Below are 14214 nucleotides of genomic sequence, written 5' to 3'. Positions count from 1 at the left end.
AGGAGAAAGTAGTAGAATCAGGAGGTGTCTGATTCCCAGTGCAGTGTTAATTACATTACAGTAGGCCCCCTAATGCACCCCAGGGCAGGTAATAAAAGGAAGGAATATCTGTTTTGATTTTAGAGGTCTAGGTAGACAAGGAGGTTGGCAGAGTAATGGTGAATGTGAAATCAGAGGCATTTAATCTGGAGCTGAATGATTGACTCTTAATTCTTCTCTAAAAGGATAAGGGCACTGAAATATCTCAGCTAAATTTTTAAGACAACTCATCAACAGGTCATGGATAGCAGTGTCATCCATGTCCATCAGGAGACTTTATTTTATCCCCAAACTTTGGAGCTCATAGGAAAAGTAGCTTGAAATTGCAAGAGCAAGGTCAGGTCTGCTGAAATGTCAAGATCAGATTCTCAAATGTTTCTGCTCCTACAAGAAAACATTTGCAAAATTCTTATAGTGAGCACCAGTTTATAGGCTGTGTCATTTCAAATATGTACTTTGATTTAGAGTTCAAAGGGTACTTTGGGGAATGTCCAAGGAGCTGGCCCAAGACATAGGACAAATTTTGAATCGTTTTATCATAATTGAGGGTGCTGAAGTCATTGAATGAAGGTCTAAGGAAATATTCAACAAGATAATAATAATTTAGAAACAATATTGACCATAGTTGTTTTTTTTCCCAAATTTGTTTAACAATTAAAATCCAAAGTGAAATAAATACACTACTAACCTCTCCTTATTCCCAAAGACTATTGGAAGAAGAATAAGATGAGTTGGAAATTTCAGATCCTTTACCAGTTATTCTATTCACCTAAAAAGTGAGTGCATCTTGGACAAAGATGGCTTATCATGAAATTAAAAAAATTTAAGCTTTAGAGATTCTCATTTACTTGGCCCTTGGAAGAGACATATAACAGGGTGTGCATATGTTCTTGTGTTTAAAAAATTTTGCAAAAGTAATATTTCTTAAATTCTTTTTCTTAAAAAGGACCTGTAACATCATATAAGCTTTAATCCATAAAAAACTTCATTTACTTCTCAAGTTAGAGAAAGTGATCCATGGTTTCTTAGAACTCCTTAATGAATCTTACATGTGTAAATGGCACCCCAGGCCATGGATAGTGCAAAGCTAAGCTTATCTGCTTAAGAAGATCTGAGAATTGTGTTTCCTGAGAAGCAGAAATGTGGATAACCTGGCCAGTTAAGAAATATAAAGTATTTAAGGGGAGAGAGGAGCAAGTCAGGTGGAAATGTGTAATCCCTCAAATATGTCAAATCTTAAGTAAAGTCTGTGAGACCCAAAGGCAACTGAGTAGGGAGTTATTGCAGTGAGAATTCACAGAAAGAGGGTTGACTTCTGAGTTTACACTGACACAAAGAGAGAAGAGACAGCTAATTCGGTATAAGATAAAAGAGAGGTCAAGAGTTTATTGACAGTCAGAAATCTTTGTCATATGGGACTTCCCTGGTGGCGCAGTGGTTAAAACCGCCTGCCAGCCCAGGGGAAACGAGTTCGAGCTCTGGTCTGGGAAGATCCCACGTGCCGTGGAGCAACTAAGCCCATGTGTCACAACCACAGAGCCTGCACTCTAGAGCCTGCACGCCTCAACTACTGAGCCCACCTGCTGCAGGTATTGAAGTCCACGGGCCTAGAGCCCATGCTCCGCAACAAGAGAAGCCACCACAGTGAAAAGCCCGCACACTGCAGTGAAGAGTAGCCCCCACTCACTGCAACTAGAGAAAGCCCGCGCGCAGCAGTGAAGACCCAAGGCAGCCAAAATAAATGAATAAATTTTTAAAAAAAGAAAAAGAAAGAAATCTTTGCCATAAATGTCCAGAAGAACATTTTTCTATAGAATGTATGATATGGAACTGGGTATTTAAAAACAAAGCAAAGCATGGCCTTAGCTGAACTATGAGTCACATGGGTACCCAGAGTCAACGAAACCAAAAGGGAGTTTTGCTAGCAGCTGCCAACGCTCTCTATCCAGCTAAAGAAATCTGGGACTCAAAAATACAATGATTCAAGTTGAGTTCACTTCCAAGCAATGAGTGGATTCATGATGCCTTCCCCAAGAGAAAAGTGAAGGTGAAAGAATGAAGCCTCCTCTGGCAGGCTCCTGTGAGGTCAGACAGGCAACAACTTCTAAGGCATTTTCTGAAAAAGCTGAGGTGAGATATAGGTGGATGAGTCATGATCTTAAAGGACCACTATTGGAGGATTTGAGGTGAAACTGCAGGAGTAAGCAAATAAGAATATGATTTAGGACAGATGCAAGGTTATTTGGAAATACACTGTCACAACCTCACGAAGTGAAGAGAAGGGAAATGTTGATGTGCATCAGTTATCTCTTATATACCAGACACAATTCTGATGCTTTGTGAATGTTCATGCATCTTCCCACTTTTCCTCAGAGCAACACCTTGAGATGGTTATTAATGTGCCTTTTACAGATAAGAAGGTGACACTTAGGGATCAGGAAACTGACAGCCATGAAACCATTAAATAGTGAAGACCATGTCAAAGACAGAACCAAATGCCACAAAGCACGTGTCCTTCTTCCTGCCCCACAGACCCTAATGGGATACAACTTGAGCCAATCCCAGACCAGAGGCAAAAGTGCAGATTTCTCTGGTTGGATTGGCTCAGTTATGTGCCCAGATGAGTGGATGATTCAGAAATTTCTTTTCAAATTGTACATTACTATCCTGTTCTCCCAGAAGCCCTTCTTTTATTCTGTCAGGAATAGAAGGAGGTTTTGTGAAGAAATAAGAAGCTCAGTTAGATACATATATTTCAAAAGCAAAGGTATTTAGGTATTTGGGGAAAAAAAAAAAAGTAGTTGGCACTTTGCTGAAGTCAATCACAGAGTAATAAGACTGGAAAGAGGGCTTCCCTGGTGGCTCAGTGGTTGAGAGTCCACCTTCCGATGCAGGGGACACGGGTTCGTGCCCCGGTCCGGGAAGATCCCACATGCCGCGGAGCAGCTGGGCCCGTGAGCCATGGTCGCCGAGCCTGCGCGTCCGGAGCCTGTGCTCCACAACGGGAGAGGCCACAACAGTGAGAGGCCCACGTACCGCAAAAAAAAAAAAAAAAAAAGACTGGAAAGAGAAATATGAGTGTTTTCCACTATGTTTTTTCTTTTTGTCTTTGACTGATATAAATACTTTCTATTTTTTTTTAATTTTATTTATTTATTTTTGGCTGTGTTGGGTCTTCTTTGCTGTGCGCAGGCTTTCTCTAGTTGCAGTGAATGGGGGCTACTCTTCATCGCGTTTGCAGGCTTCTCATTGTGGTGGCTTCTCTTGTTGTGGAGCACAGGCTCTAGGCACACAGGCTCAGTAGTCGTGGCACACGGGCTTAGTTGCTCCACGGCATGTGGGATCTTCCGAGACCAGGGCTCGAACCCATGTCCCCTGCATTGGCAGGAGGACTCTTAACCACTGCGCCACCAGGGAAGTCCTAAGTACTTTCTATTTAATTGAATCCAATTCAAGCCAAAAATATAGAGTTAGCCACATCTAACAACTTAGTCTGAAGCACATTTATTTGAACACCTAGTCTGTACATGACATTGCAGCTATGAGAAACAAGATGCATTTCTTATCTGTGAGAAACTGATAACCTATCATCACAGCTCTTTGTCAAAAATAACACTTCAATATAAAACTGGAGGCAAAAATAGGTACAATTAAAAGAAATAATGCTTGAGGTTGAAAGAGATATATGAAGTAAAATATTACTTATATTGTTTACAAACTCCATGCTTAAAAACAAAACTCGAGCTCATCCATCTTGGAAAATGTTTATCTTCTTAATAAGGGGGAAATTTATGAACGTTAGCTATTTCAGAGCCATGAAATGTATCTATTAATGATCAGAGCCAACGTAATAAGTCTGTTTTATTGTGGCAAGCCAAGGTGATTATTTTTTCTACTGTATTCTAAGCTACTTTTATATAAAGATTACAATTTGAGTTAAGTATTCTTTTCCTGTCTACTATGCTATGCATTGTGTTAGGCATAATATTAAATAGACGATAGTGAGCAAAAATAAAAGGAGAGCAAACACTACTGTGGACGTGCCTTTCTCCCCTCAGTTCTCACCAGCAAAACTTTTGCCCACAGCAGCCTATTGCAAGAACTTGTACAGCTCTGCTTGATGCTGCTTGATGGCTTTCAACCACCCAGACCACTGAACAGCAGGCTGGGAGTATGAACAGTTACACCCTCCCTCCCCCACTTTTTAGGAGCAGCCCTGAGAAAATGCTGGATGAACTTTAAAAAATAAACACTCTACTTTTCTCTCCCATAGGTAGCTCTGAGACATACTCCACACTGCTCCCTCCACAGAAAGATTGTTGTATGGACCCTTTAACAGCTTTCATCCTTCCCCTATCTCGCTTTTCCGTTCCCGTACTGGTGCTTCCATATACCGCCTCAAACTCAAATTCTTGTCTCAGGGCCTGTTTCTGGGGAAGCCAACCTAAAACAAACACATAAGCTCAATCCTTAATCCTCAAGGAATTTACAATGTCCTGAAAGAGACAGCGACTATGAGGGAAGAAAGACAAAACATGTGGAGGTCAGTTCAGAGGCAATTTCCAGGCAAAGTTGATGGTAACAGACTAAGGGTTAGCTACAGAGAAGGTGGGGAAATGGATGGATCTGAAAAGTCTTAATAGTTGAAATCAAGAGGAATTGATGATAGATTAGAACAGAACTGTGCTATATTGAGCAGGATAAGATAGATGTGAATGGAAATACATCCCCTAATTTTGGATTGATTGATGATATTATGTTGGAGTATAACTCTGCTTGTTGTTAGAATGGATTTAGATCTGTAGATTTCTTCATTTAATTTATGGCCTAGTATACTTAGAAATTCAAGTGTGACCCTACCGCACACACACTCACACACACACACACACACACACACACACACACAATTCGTCTGAATAGAAAATAATAGAAAATAATTACATTTTATTTTTCCTTAATTTAATTAAATGATGTAATATTATATGACTATCAAACACAATGTCTGCTACACAGCAAGGTTGTTTTATTTTTAATGTTTCTAGTTTTCATTTTGAAATAATTTAAAACTCACAGAAATTGAATACAGAGTTCCCCTGTACCTTTCACCCAGATGGCCTCAAATATTTAAAAAAAAAAAGAGAAAAAAAAAGAAAATTGAAAAACTGGAAAAAGGCTTTTAAGAAAATTACACATCTTATTATCACTAGACTTTACATTCAGTCATCGTAAAGTTTTAATAAATGTTAGCTGAAGACATAATGTAAAGGTTTCAATTCTCAGTTGTTCTTTTCTTTCTGATTTTCTGTAATAGTAAGAGTGGCTTATTAAAGTATAAGGCAGACATGGGCCAGAGATAAAACTTGCTTAGGCATCCCCTACATGAGAGTATATGATGGTGGTAAAGGGGAAGGAGGCCTCGGGAGGGGGAAAGCATGAAATCAGATATGCCAATGGGACATTTGCTTACTTTGTAATTAAGAAAGGCTCTTTTCTTTAAACATTTGCAGGACAGCCTAGAATTTCAACTTGCAATGATATACTGTCCCTGCTCTTGGAGAATTTATAATATTGTCTAGACAATGCATACAAGGAAGTCAGGATGGTTTAATATATGATCAACAATCCAGACAGACCCACTCAGACATTTCCTAATAGTATGATTTGGAAAAAAAAATGTAATCCAAGTTTTTATAACATGGAAAATAACTGATTTTTCCAACCACAGCATTTGATCTTGACTAATGCATAAGGGAAGTACATTTCTGAATGATAGTGTTTATTTATATAATTCCTTTGAGGTTATACAGCTTTATCATGACATTAATTTGGTGGATTTACACATAGTGTGACATGACACTAGTTCATAGAAAGTCATAGCTTTTATCTCAAAAGAACTCTTGCCTAATGTTTGCATGGAAATACAGGAATTCCCTTGAGTATAGACCTTGAAGTCTACATTCTTTGCTTCCAGCCCTAAATTAAACTCTTTCCTTTTTATATGGCCTTTCTTTATTTCTTCTAGTATTTTTAGATAATTAGATTCCTATTAAGTAGTCTTGGGATCAGAGGCACTTTAATTTGTGATAAGTAAAACCCAAACCACACAGTCCTCCTCAAAGAAAGAAGTTCATTTAATTTCACTGAAATTTGGGAATATGAGTACTCTCATTTTTTTTTTAATGAATTCTTTTACATAGTTTTTTGGTCGTTATAATAATGGCAGTGATTTTTAGACTCTGATATTGGATGACCTGTCTTCCTTTTATAATGACTTATTTTGTCCCACAGAGCTTTTGACATCTACATAGTTAAGTTTCACTTTTCTCAGTGTATGTCTTGTCCAAACCAGAATTTCATAAAAGAAACATAGCTTGATTTGTCTAAGAAGATGTTGGCACTTTACACCATTCATTAGCTCTGATGCTTTCTTAAATGGTAGGGAAATTAGTTTATTTATTCAGTATCCTTTTATGTTAGGGAACGAATAGGACACTGGGAATAAATGTATAATTTACCTCACTAGGTCCTATCACAGATTCCCGCCCTTGGATTAACTAGGTCATTTTAACCACTCACAGGCTTAATAAAAAAAATTGCCAGCCAAACAAATCATGTTGATAGTCATTCAGATTGAATTCAACAACGGGAGCAGTCCCTCAGCTTTTGGAGGCAATTGTCCTCACAAGATTATCATCTTTGTACAATTTCCAGCATAAAACTAAACTCAATATAATTACCTGTTTCAATAAACTTTACAAAATAATAACCAAGGAAGATACAGCTGACTTGACGATTTGAAACAAGTCATGCTGTCCAGGCTGCCTGATGCTCAATCAAATGCTAGCTGAGGAAGACTGGAGAGGGTGGATCAAAAGCAAAGCAAAAAAAAATTTACAGAGCTTGCATTTTCAGGTAGAGACTAAGGAGTGGATCTTAAGGTCCACCTTTTTCTTTTAAATAAAACTTGTTTCTTTTTTTTTAAGCAAAACTTGAGATAAGCTTGATTAAGATAAATACAAAGTTTCCCAAACCTCAAAGCATTTCAAGAGATTCTATAAGAAATACTTGAAAATGTCATTAATTCTGACACTTAATTGCATTTCAATTTATTTCACACTTTCTAGTCTTGAAGGATTTATAATTTAAGTTTCTTATCTAAGGGATGAATGCATAATCTGTTTCAGTCGTCTGTTGTTTCAGTTAGCCTCTGGTGATCGTTTCATATTTAAAGGGCTCATTTTGGGAAGATTTGTTTCTGCCTCTTGAACAAAAGGGGGAAAAAGCAGGAATAGCAGAGATTCCCTACAGCTACTTCATCCTCCTGGGGACCGCGTGGAAAAGATCTGTCTTTTGTGGATAGGATTACTTGATGGTCACATATTTTTTATTCACTTTCTTATTACAGAATTGTTCAGTATGGGATTAATGTGAAAGCCTGCAGTCCCCCACCCCTCCTGGTTACTGTCTTTGCTTTTATTTCATGGAACTTGTAGGGGAGTTAATGGGCTTTGGAACTATAATCATGAGAAAAAAATATTATTGTGTCCTTGTTGATTCCAAGAAGATTTCAATATTTTTTTTTAGTACTATTGGCACAGACTTCTATTTTCTATATAAAGTCCAACTAATTGAGATTTTTGTCTTTTAACAATAAGACATTTGAACATATTCAAACTTGTAAAGCAATAGCATCATTCTGCTAGAAGTAGTGGTTGATTGAAAGGATGCAAAGTCTCTGTCTTCTAAGGCTTATTGTACTGTTGAGGAATTAAATAAACAACCAAAAAGACAGAAAAGCAGCATTTCAATGGCAGTTATGGGTTAACTAAAGAACATGAATTTTGTAACGGGATTGGAATCATGGTTCAGACACTTGTAATGTGACATTGAGAAATTTAAACTCTCTTACTTCAGTTTCTTCATCTGAGAAATAATGGGGATAATATCTTTTTTAGGGGGCTTTATAGTGAGTATCTTGTGACTTAATAAACGTGCTGAGCACGCCCTGTACCTCATACAAAGTAGGCAATCAAAAATATTAGTGTTCATTTTCTTTTTCATTTCTGTGTCACCCTTGTAGTTTTAAATATCATTTGGGTTAAACTACTTCTCTAAGATTGACATTTTATTAACTTATCCTAAGGGGAGAGCAGAATTTATACAAATGGTGTGTTACAGACTGATTGCAGAAATAGTTCCAATGCTTCACTCCTCCCTGTATGAATACCCTGTTTAATGTGAGTTGGTAGCTGTTTCCATCAAAAGATGGTTCTCTTTTCCCACCCTTGACTTTGGGCTGGACTTGTGGCTTAATCTGGCCAATAACATGCAGCTTTGTGCCTTTTCCAAGCCTAGGTCTCAGGAAACCTATGCGCTTCTTGTTTCCCTCTTGTATTCCTGCCATGTTAGAATAAAAACAAAAGCAGCCTACTCAAGGATGTAAGATAGGTGGCCTAGTCACCAGTCATGCTCGGATGACAGCAAGTCAATCATCAGACATGTGAATAAGCCCCAGCAGAAGCCAGAACTGGCCAGTTAGCAGAGATGCTGAGATGACCCATAGCTAACCGCAGATACATGGTTGAGTTCATACCTGATAGCAAGAAATGCCCAACGGACTCATAGATACCTGAACTGAATAAATATTATTATTTTAAGCCCTTATGTTTTTTAAATAAATTTATTATTTTTTTTAATTTATTTTTGGCTGAGTTGGGTCTTCTTTGCTGTGCATAGGTTTTCTATAGTTGCAGGGGTTACTGTTTGTTGTGGTGTGCAGGCTTGTCATTGTGGTGGCTTCTTTTGTTGCGGAGCATGGGCTCTAGGTATGTGGGCTTCAGTAGTTGTGGTGCGTGGGCTCAGTAGTTGTGGCTCGTGGGCTCTAAAGTGCAGGCTCAGTAGTTGTGATGCATAGGTTTAGTTGTTCCGTGACATGTGGGATCTTCCCGGACCAGGGCTCGAACCCATGTCCTCTGCATTGGCAGGCAGATTCTTAACCACTGCATCACCAGGGAAGCGTCCATTATGTTTTGTATTAATTCATTATATAACTATATATAAACAGTACATGAGGATGGGAGTATGATTTCAGACTGTTTTCTGTGATCTCTTACCAATTTAGTTAGGAGTTGGGAATGCACATATTATCTAAAGGAACTACAGAGCACATCAAAATGCTTTTAATTAAAATTCATCAATAAGAGATTTTGCAGGGATAACAAATTCTTCTGCAGTTAGCCAACACTCCCAAAAGAGACTTGAAAAATCCTATAGGCAGTGCATGTCTTATTGCCAAATGTTTCATATCAACTACATGGGTTGTTTTATTGCATTGAAGCATGTATGCATGCATGGATTTATTTCTAATAAAACCTTTATAAAGCACCTATGTTTTTGGCAATATGATAGTTTTCAGAGATACAGGTAGTATTGGTTTCTGAAATAGGGAGTCCAGATTCTATTGGAGTAAAAGACATGTGAAAATGCATACTACAAAAATATAAATGTTAAACCCAAATAAATAGAACAAACTGCCCCCCTGAAGAAAGACTAATCTATGAAGTGGTAAATGGTGCACATTAATGACATGGTAAGGAGTTCCAAAAAATATTAGTATAAGAGATAGATGAGAGTATAGAAGACAAAATTTACCCCAAATTGAGGAAATAATCATATGCAGGTTATTGCAATAGGGAGGAGTTTTATTAATGAGGACTATTTTAAAGAAAAGAAATATGATTCAGGGTTTTATAGAGACAGGTAAAAGAGAAAGTCATCGCTGAGTTTTATAGGAGTCATTGAGGAAGAATGGAGGTGGTTCTGATAACAAAATATGTGATAGCAGAGCAGTCTTTTTCATTAGCCATGAAAAGTTAGGAGGATTTCTAAATCTGTCCTGCTTTCCAGTAATACATGGTTTGGATAAAGGTAATCATTTTCAAGAGCCAAGATGAACACTGAAGTAAGGATATTCCACTGTTTATATTACTGAGCCAAATTGTTTACAATTTGCATATTTACAAATCATGTCATGTGATTTTGAGTTTTTATTACTTTCAGTTGAATGTTTATCTACTTTTATCTGAAAAATATGCATTTGTGATCTAAATGTAAATGTCCCCAACACTTCTTTTCTTTCTACAACATAGTGGAATGATATCTATGTGAAATGTGTCAGTAACAGCCATTGTGGGTCATGGACACAGTGGAGACAAGATTAGCTTGTTTCTGGTTCTTTCCTTCAAGATTATTTTCAAATTAATTTCCTTTGTCACTCTTTGCCCCAACTCACTCTCATTTTATTCCTTTATTTTTTCCTCTTTCCCATTTCCTTCCTCTTCTTTACTCTTGTTCCTATCTCAATTTATTTTTTCCTTTTGAATTGTATCACAATTGAATCTGGATCAACCATCAGCAGCTCTAAGATGTTACCCAAAGAAAACGGTTGAGGCTTCATTAATCTACATGATTTTGTTTTATCTTAGGCAAGAATTTCCTACAATGAAGTAAAAGGATTATAAGAATCGGGCTTCCCTGGTGGCACAGTGGTTGAGAGTTCGCCTGCCGATTCAGGGGACACGGGTTCGTGCCCTGGTCTGGGAAGATCCCACATGCTGCGGAGCGGTTGGACCTGTGAGCCATGGCCGCTGAGCCTGTGCATCCGGAGCCTGTGCTCTGCAACAGGTGAGGTCACAACAGTGAGAGGCCCGCATACCGCAAAAAAAAAAAAAAAAGAACACTGGTTGATGTTTAGTTTCTAGACACTTAAATATTATTCAGCACTAAAAAGAAATGAACTATCAAACCATGAAATACATAAAGGAAACTCCAATGCATATTATTAAGTAAAAGAAGTCAATCTGTAAAGGCTACATACTGTATAGTTCCAACTATATAAAATTCCAGAAAAAGCAAAACTGTGGAGAAACAGTAAAAAAATCAGTGGTTGCTTTTGGTGGTCATGAGCTGAAGGAGGAGTGGCATGAATAGCTGAATGCAGAAGACTTTTTAGTGTAGTGAAAATACTCTGTATGATACTATAAGAATGTATACACATCATTATACAGTTGTCCAAACCCATACAATGTACAACACAGAGTGGACACTAAGGGAAACCATGGACTTTGTGTGATTATGATGTGTCAGTGTAGGTTCATCAATTTTAAATAATGCACCCTTCGGTGAAGGATGGATGTTGATAATGGAGGAGGTTATGCATATATGGGCACAGGGGGTATCTGGGATATTTCTGTACTTTTCTCCCTGTTTTGCTACAAGCTTAAAACTGAGATAAAAATAAAGTCTTAAAAAATTGTTTTTGTTGCTTTTTGTGACCATCTGATTTTGTGTCGAGTACAGTAACTATTTTTAACATGTATCAAAAACCTGCTGAAGTCATTCCCCATTTTATTGCTATTATCCTTATATGTAATTTAAAATGTACTATTTTATTATCTCTTTTCTATAAAATTAGAAACTGAGTACTTGAGACGTTTAAGTGTCTTTCCTTGGAATACAAGCTAAATGTCATGATAGTAATATAAAAACTTGGCTTTTCTGGCTACAACATTCCTACTAATGAAGAAGCCATAGTCTTCTGTGGGGAAGCAAGTCTTAGAGGCAGAAAGCCTGGCTTCTTCATTTGTAAAGTGAGGTTAATGTAAAGACCTAGTTTGCCCAATTTTGAGAATCCACTCTAATATATTTATGTTTCACATTAATTTATTTTTTAAAATATGAATCAACCTGCTCTATCTCATTTTCTCAGGAAATATTATAAAACTTTAATTTATGAAGTTGTTTAGGCTTTCTTCTGTTTTTCATTCTGATCCATTATCTAATATGGCAAAAAAGAGATCATTCTGAGATACAAATCTGAACCTTTTTATCACTGATTTAAAACTTCAGAGAGCTTTCTTTATGCTTACAGTGAGAGTTCCCAAATCAGCTGCACATTGGATATATTTGGGCACTTTGGAAATGCAGATTGCTTGACCACCACCTCTACCTATTAAATTAGAATCTTTAGGCATCACCTAAACCACTTGCACTCTTATTGCTCTTTCTAGTCTGGCTGCTTCTCTGCATTCAGGAAAAATTAATTTATCATTCTGTGTTAAATAAAAATGAATTGTTTTTGATTATTTTAACACTCTTTCTGTAGATTGTCTTTTTTGAGATAAAGCAGGTTCAAATATATCTACTAAAGCTTACTAAGTGCTTTTATGCATGCCAAAAAAAAAAGTTCCTTCTCTCCTCCTATCCTAATTCTTTCAAATTTTACTACCTTACAAGGCAGCTTTCTTCATCTTGAAAACAACTTCCAGAATTTAAAATTAAACTCAGAAAACAACAGCACTACACAATGAACACAAAGTGGAGCCTACAATAAGTCACTCAATATTTTAACAATAAGGAAAATGAAGCTCAAAAGCATTGAGTTGCTGAAAGTCACATTAGAAATGGAAAATTCAAAATGACTATAAACCTTTCCAACCTCCTGCTGACCCTACTTCACAATTGCTTAGCAGCAGATATTCACCTGGGGTCAAGTTTGGATAAGAGGAAATATCAAGAACAAATAAAAACAAACAAAAACATAGTAACAAATAAAGGTTATCACCCTTTTGTTCTTTTTCAAAATTTTCTAGGAAACAAATATATTATCTAAGTATCCTTTGGTAGTTACTTAATATCTCTGTGCCTTAATTTTTGTTTTGGATAAAAGCAATAGTAGTAGTTATCTCATAGAGCTACTATGGGGATTAAAAGTTTTACTATGTATTAAACATTTTGAAAAATGCCTGGATATAGTAAATGTTATGCAAGGGTTAGCTATCATTTTCATCATATTTCTTGCATTTCTGTTTTCTCTGATCTTTTTCTGTGTGTCAGTTTGGATTCAATGATAGAAACAGACTCACCAGTATATATATATATATATATATATATATATATATATATATATATATATATATATATATATCCCAGAGGTTGTGGCTTCCAGCTCATGCTTGCTCTCCTCACTTTCTTTATATCCACTTTCTCTTCCTGATTACCTGCCCTCAGACTTCAAGCTCCAGCATCAGACGTGCAGACAACAGCCTTATAGAGACTGCTTAACCAGCTCCAACAATTGCTTAAGGACAGATCACTGTAGCAAATCTCTTCATATAAATTCACAATTCAGTCACCCAAAATTTCACCTAAATATACAATTGGAAAACAACACATATGTTTGCATGCAAGGATGTTTATCATAACATCATTTTAAAAAGTAAAATATATATAAAGGATTCATACAATAGCCAGGACATGGAAGCAACCTAAGTGTAAGGTAATTGTTAAATGTAAAAATGAAGGTAATTGTTAAATGTAAAAATGAAGTTACATTCATTTATCTCTTTGAAAGAAAATGAAGATATATTCATTTTGCTAGCTAAAAACATTATATATTTAATCATTTTACTTTTGAAAAAATGTATATATTATAACTACAAGGAAAATCTAAACAATATACTAAATTCTTATGTTAAAAAGATTATTAAATATTTTCTTAGTGTTAAGTTATTAATTGTTCATATATGGGCTTATAATAATTTTAATTATTTAACTAATAACTATATATATTATGAATTGTCTAAAATAGTCATTAATTGTTTTAATTGTAAACATAAATTAAACATTCAAATAATACTAAATAAATTAAAATGTCACAAAGGTAGCAGAAACAAAAAACTAATATTTTACAATACAAACAGCTCATCTCAAATAACCAAAACAATCCTAGGACCCAACTAGATGAATGAGAAAATGGTATGAACAGATATTTTTAAAAAGGGAGTCAAAATGTTGAGTAAATACTAATTTAAAAAAATATTGAGTAGAGTTACCTGTGCTATACAGTAGGTCCTTGTTGATTATCTATTTTATATACAATAGCATGCATATGTTAATCCCAAACTACTAATTTATCCCTCCCCCCCACCTTTCCTCTTTAGTAACCATAAATTTGTTTTCAAAGTCTGTGAGTCTGTTTCTGTTTAGTAAATAAGTTCATTTGTATCATTTTTTAGATTCCAAGTTTTTAAAAAGAATGCTACCTCTAAGAGTTTTATAGTGTCTAGTCTTACGTTTAGGTCTCTAAACCATTTTGAGTTTATTTTTGTGTATAGT

The sequence above is a fragment of the Phocoena sinus genome, chromosome 2 (genome assembly GCF_008692025.1).
Source record: "Phocoena sinus isolate mPhoSin1 chromosome 2, mPhoSin1.pri, whole genome shotgun sequence".
In the NCBI taxonomy this organism is placed as follows: domain Eukaryota; kingdom Metazoa; phylum Chordata; class Mammalia; order Artiodactyla; family Phocoenidae; genus Phocoena; species Phocoena sinus.
The sequence above is the reverse complement of the archived record's forward strand: the minus strand, read 5'-3'. Positions refer to the sequence as shown.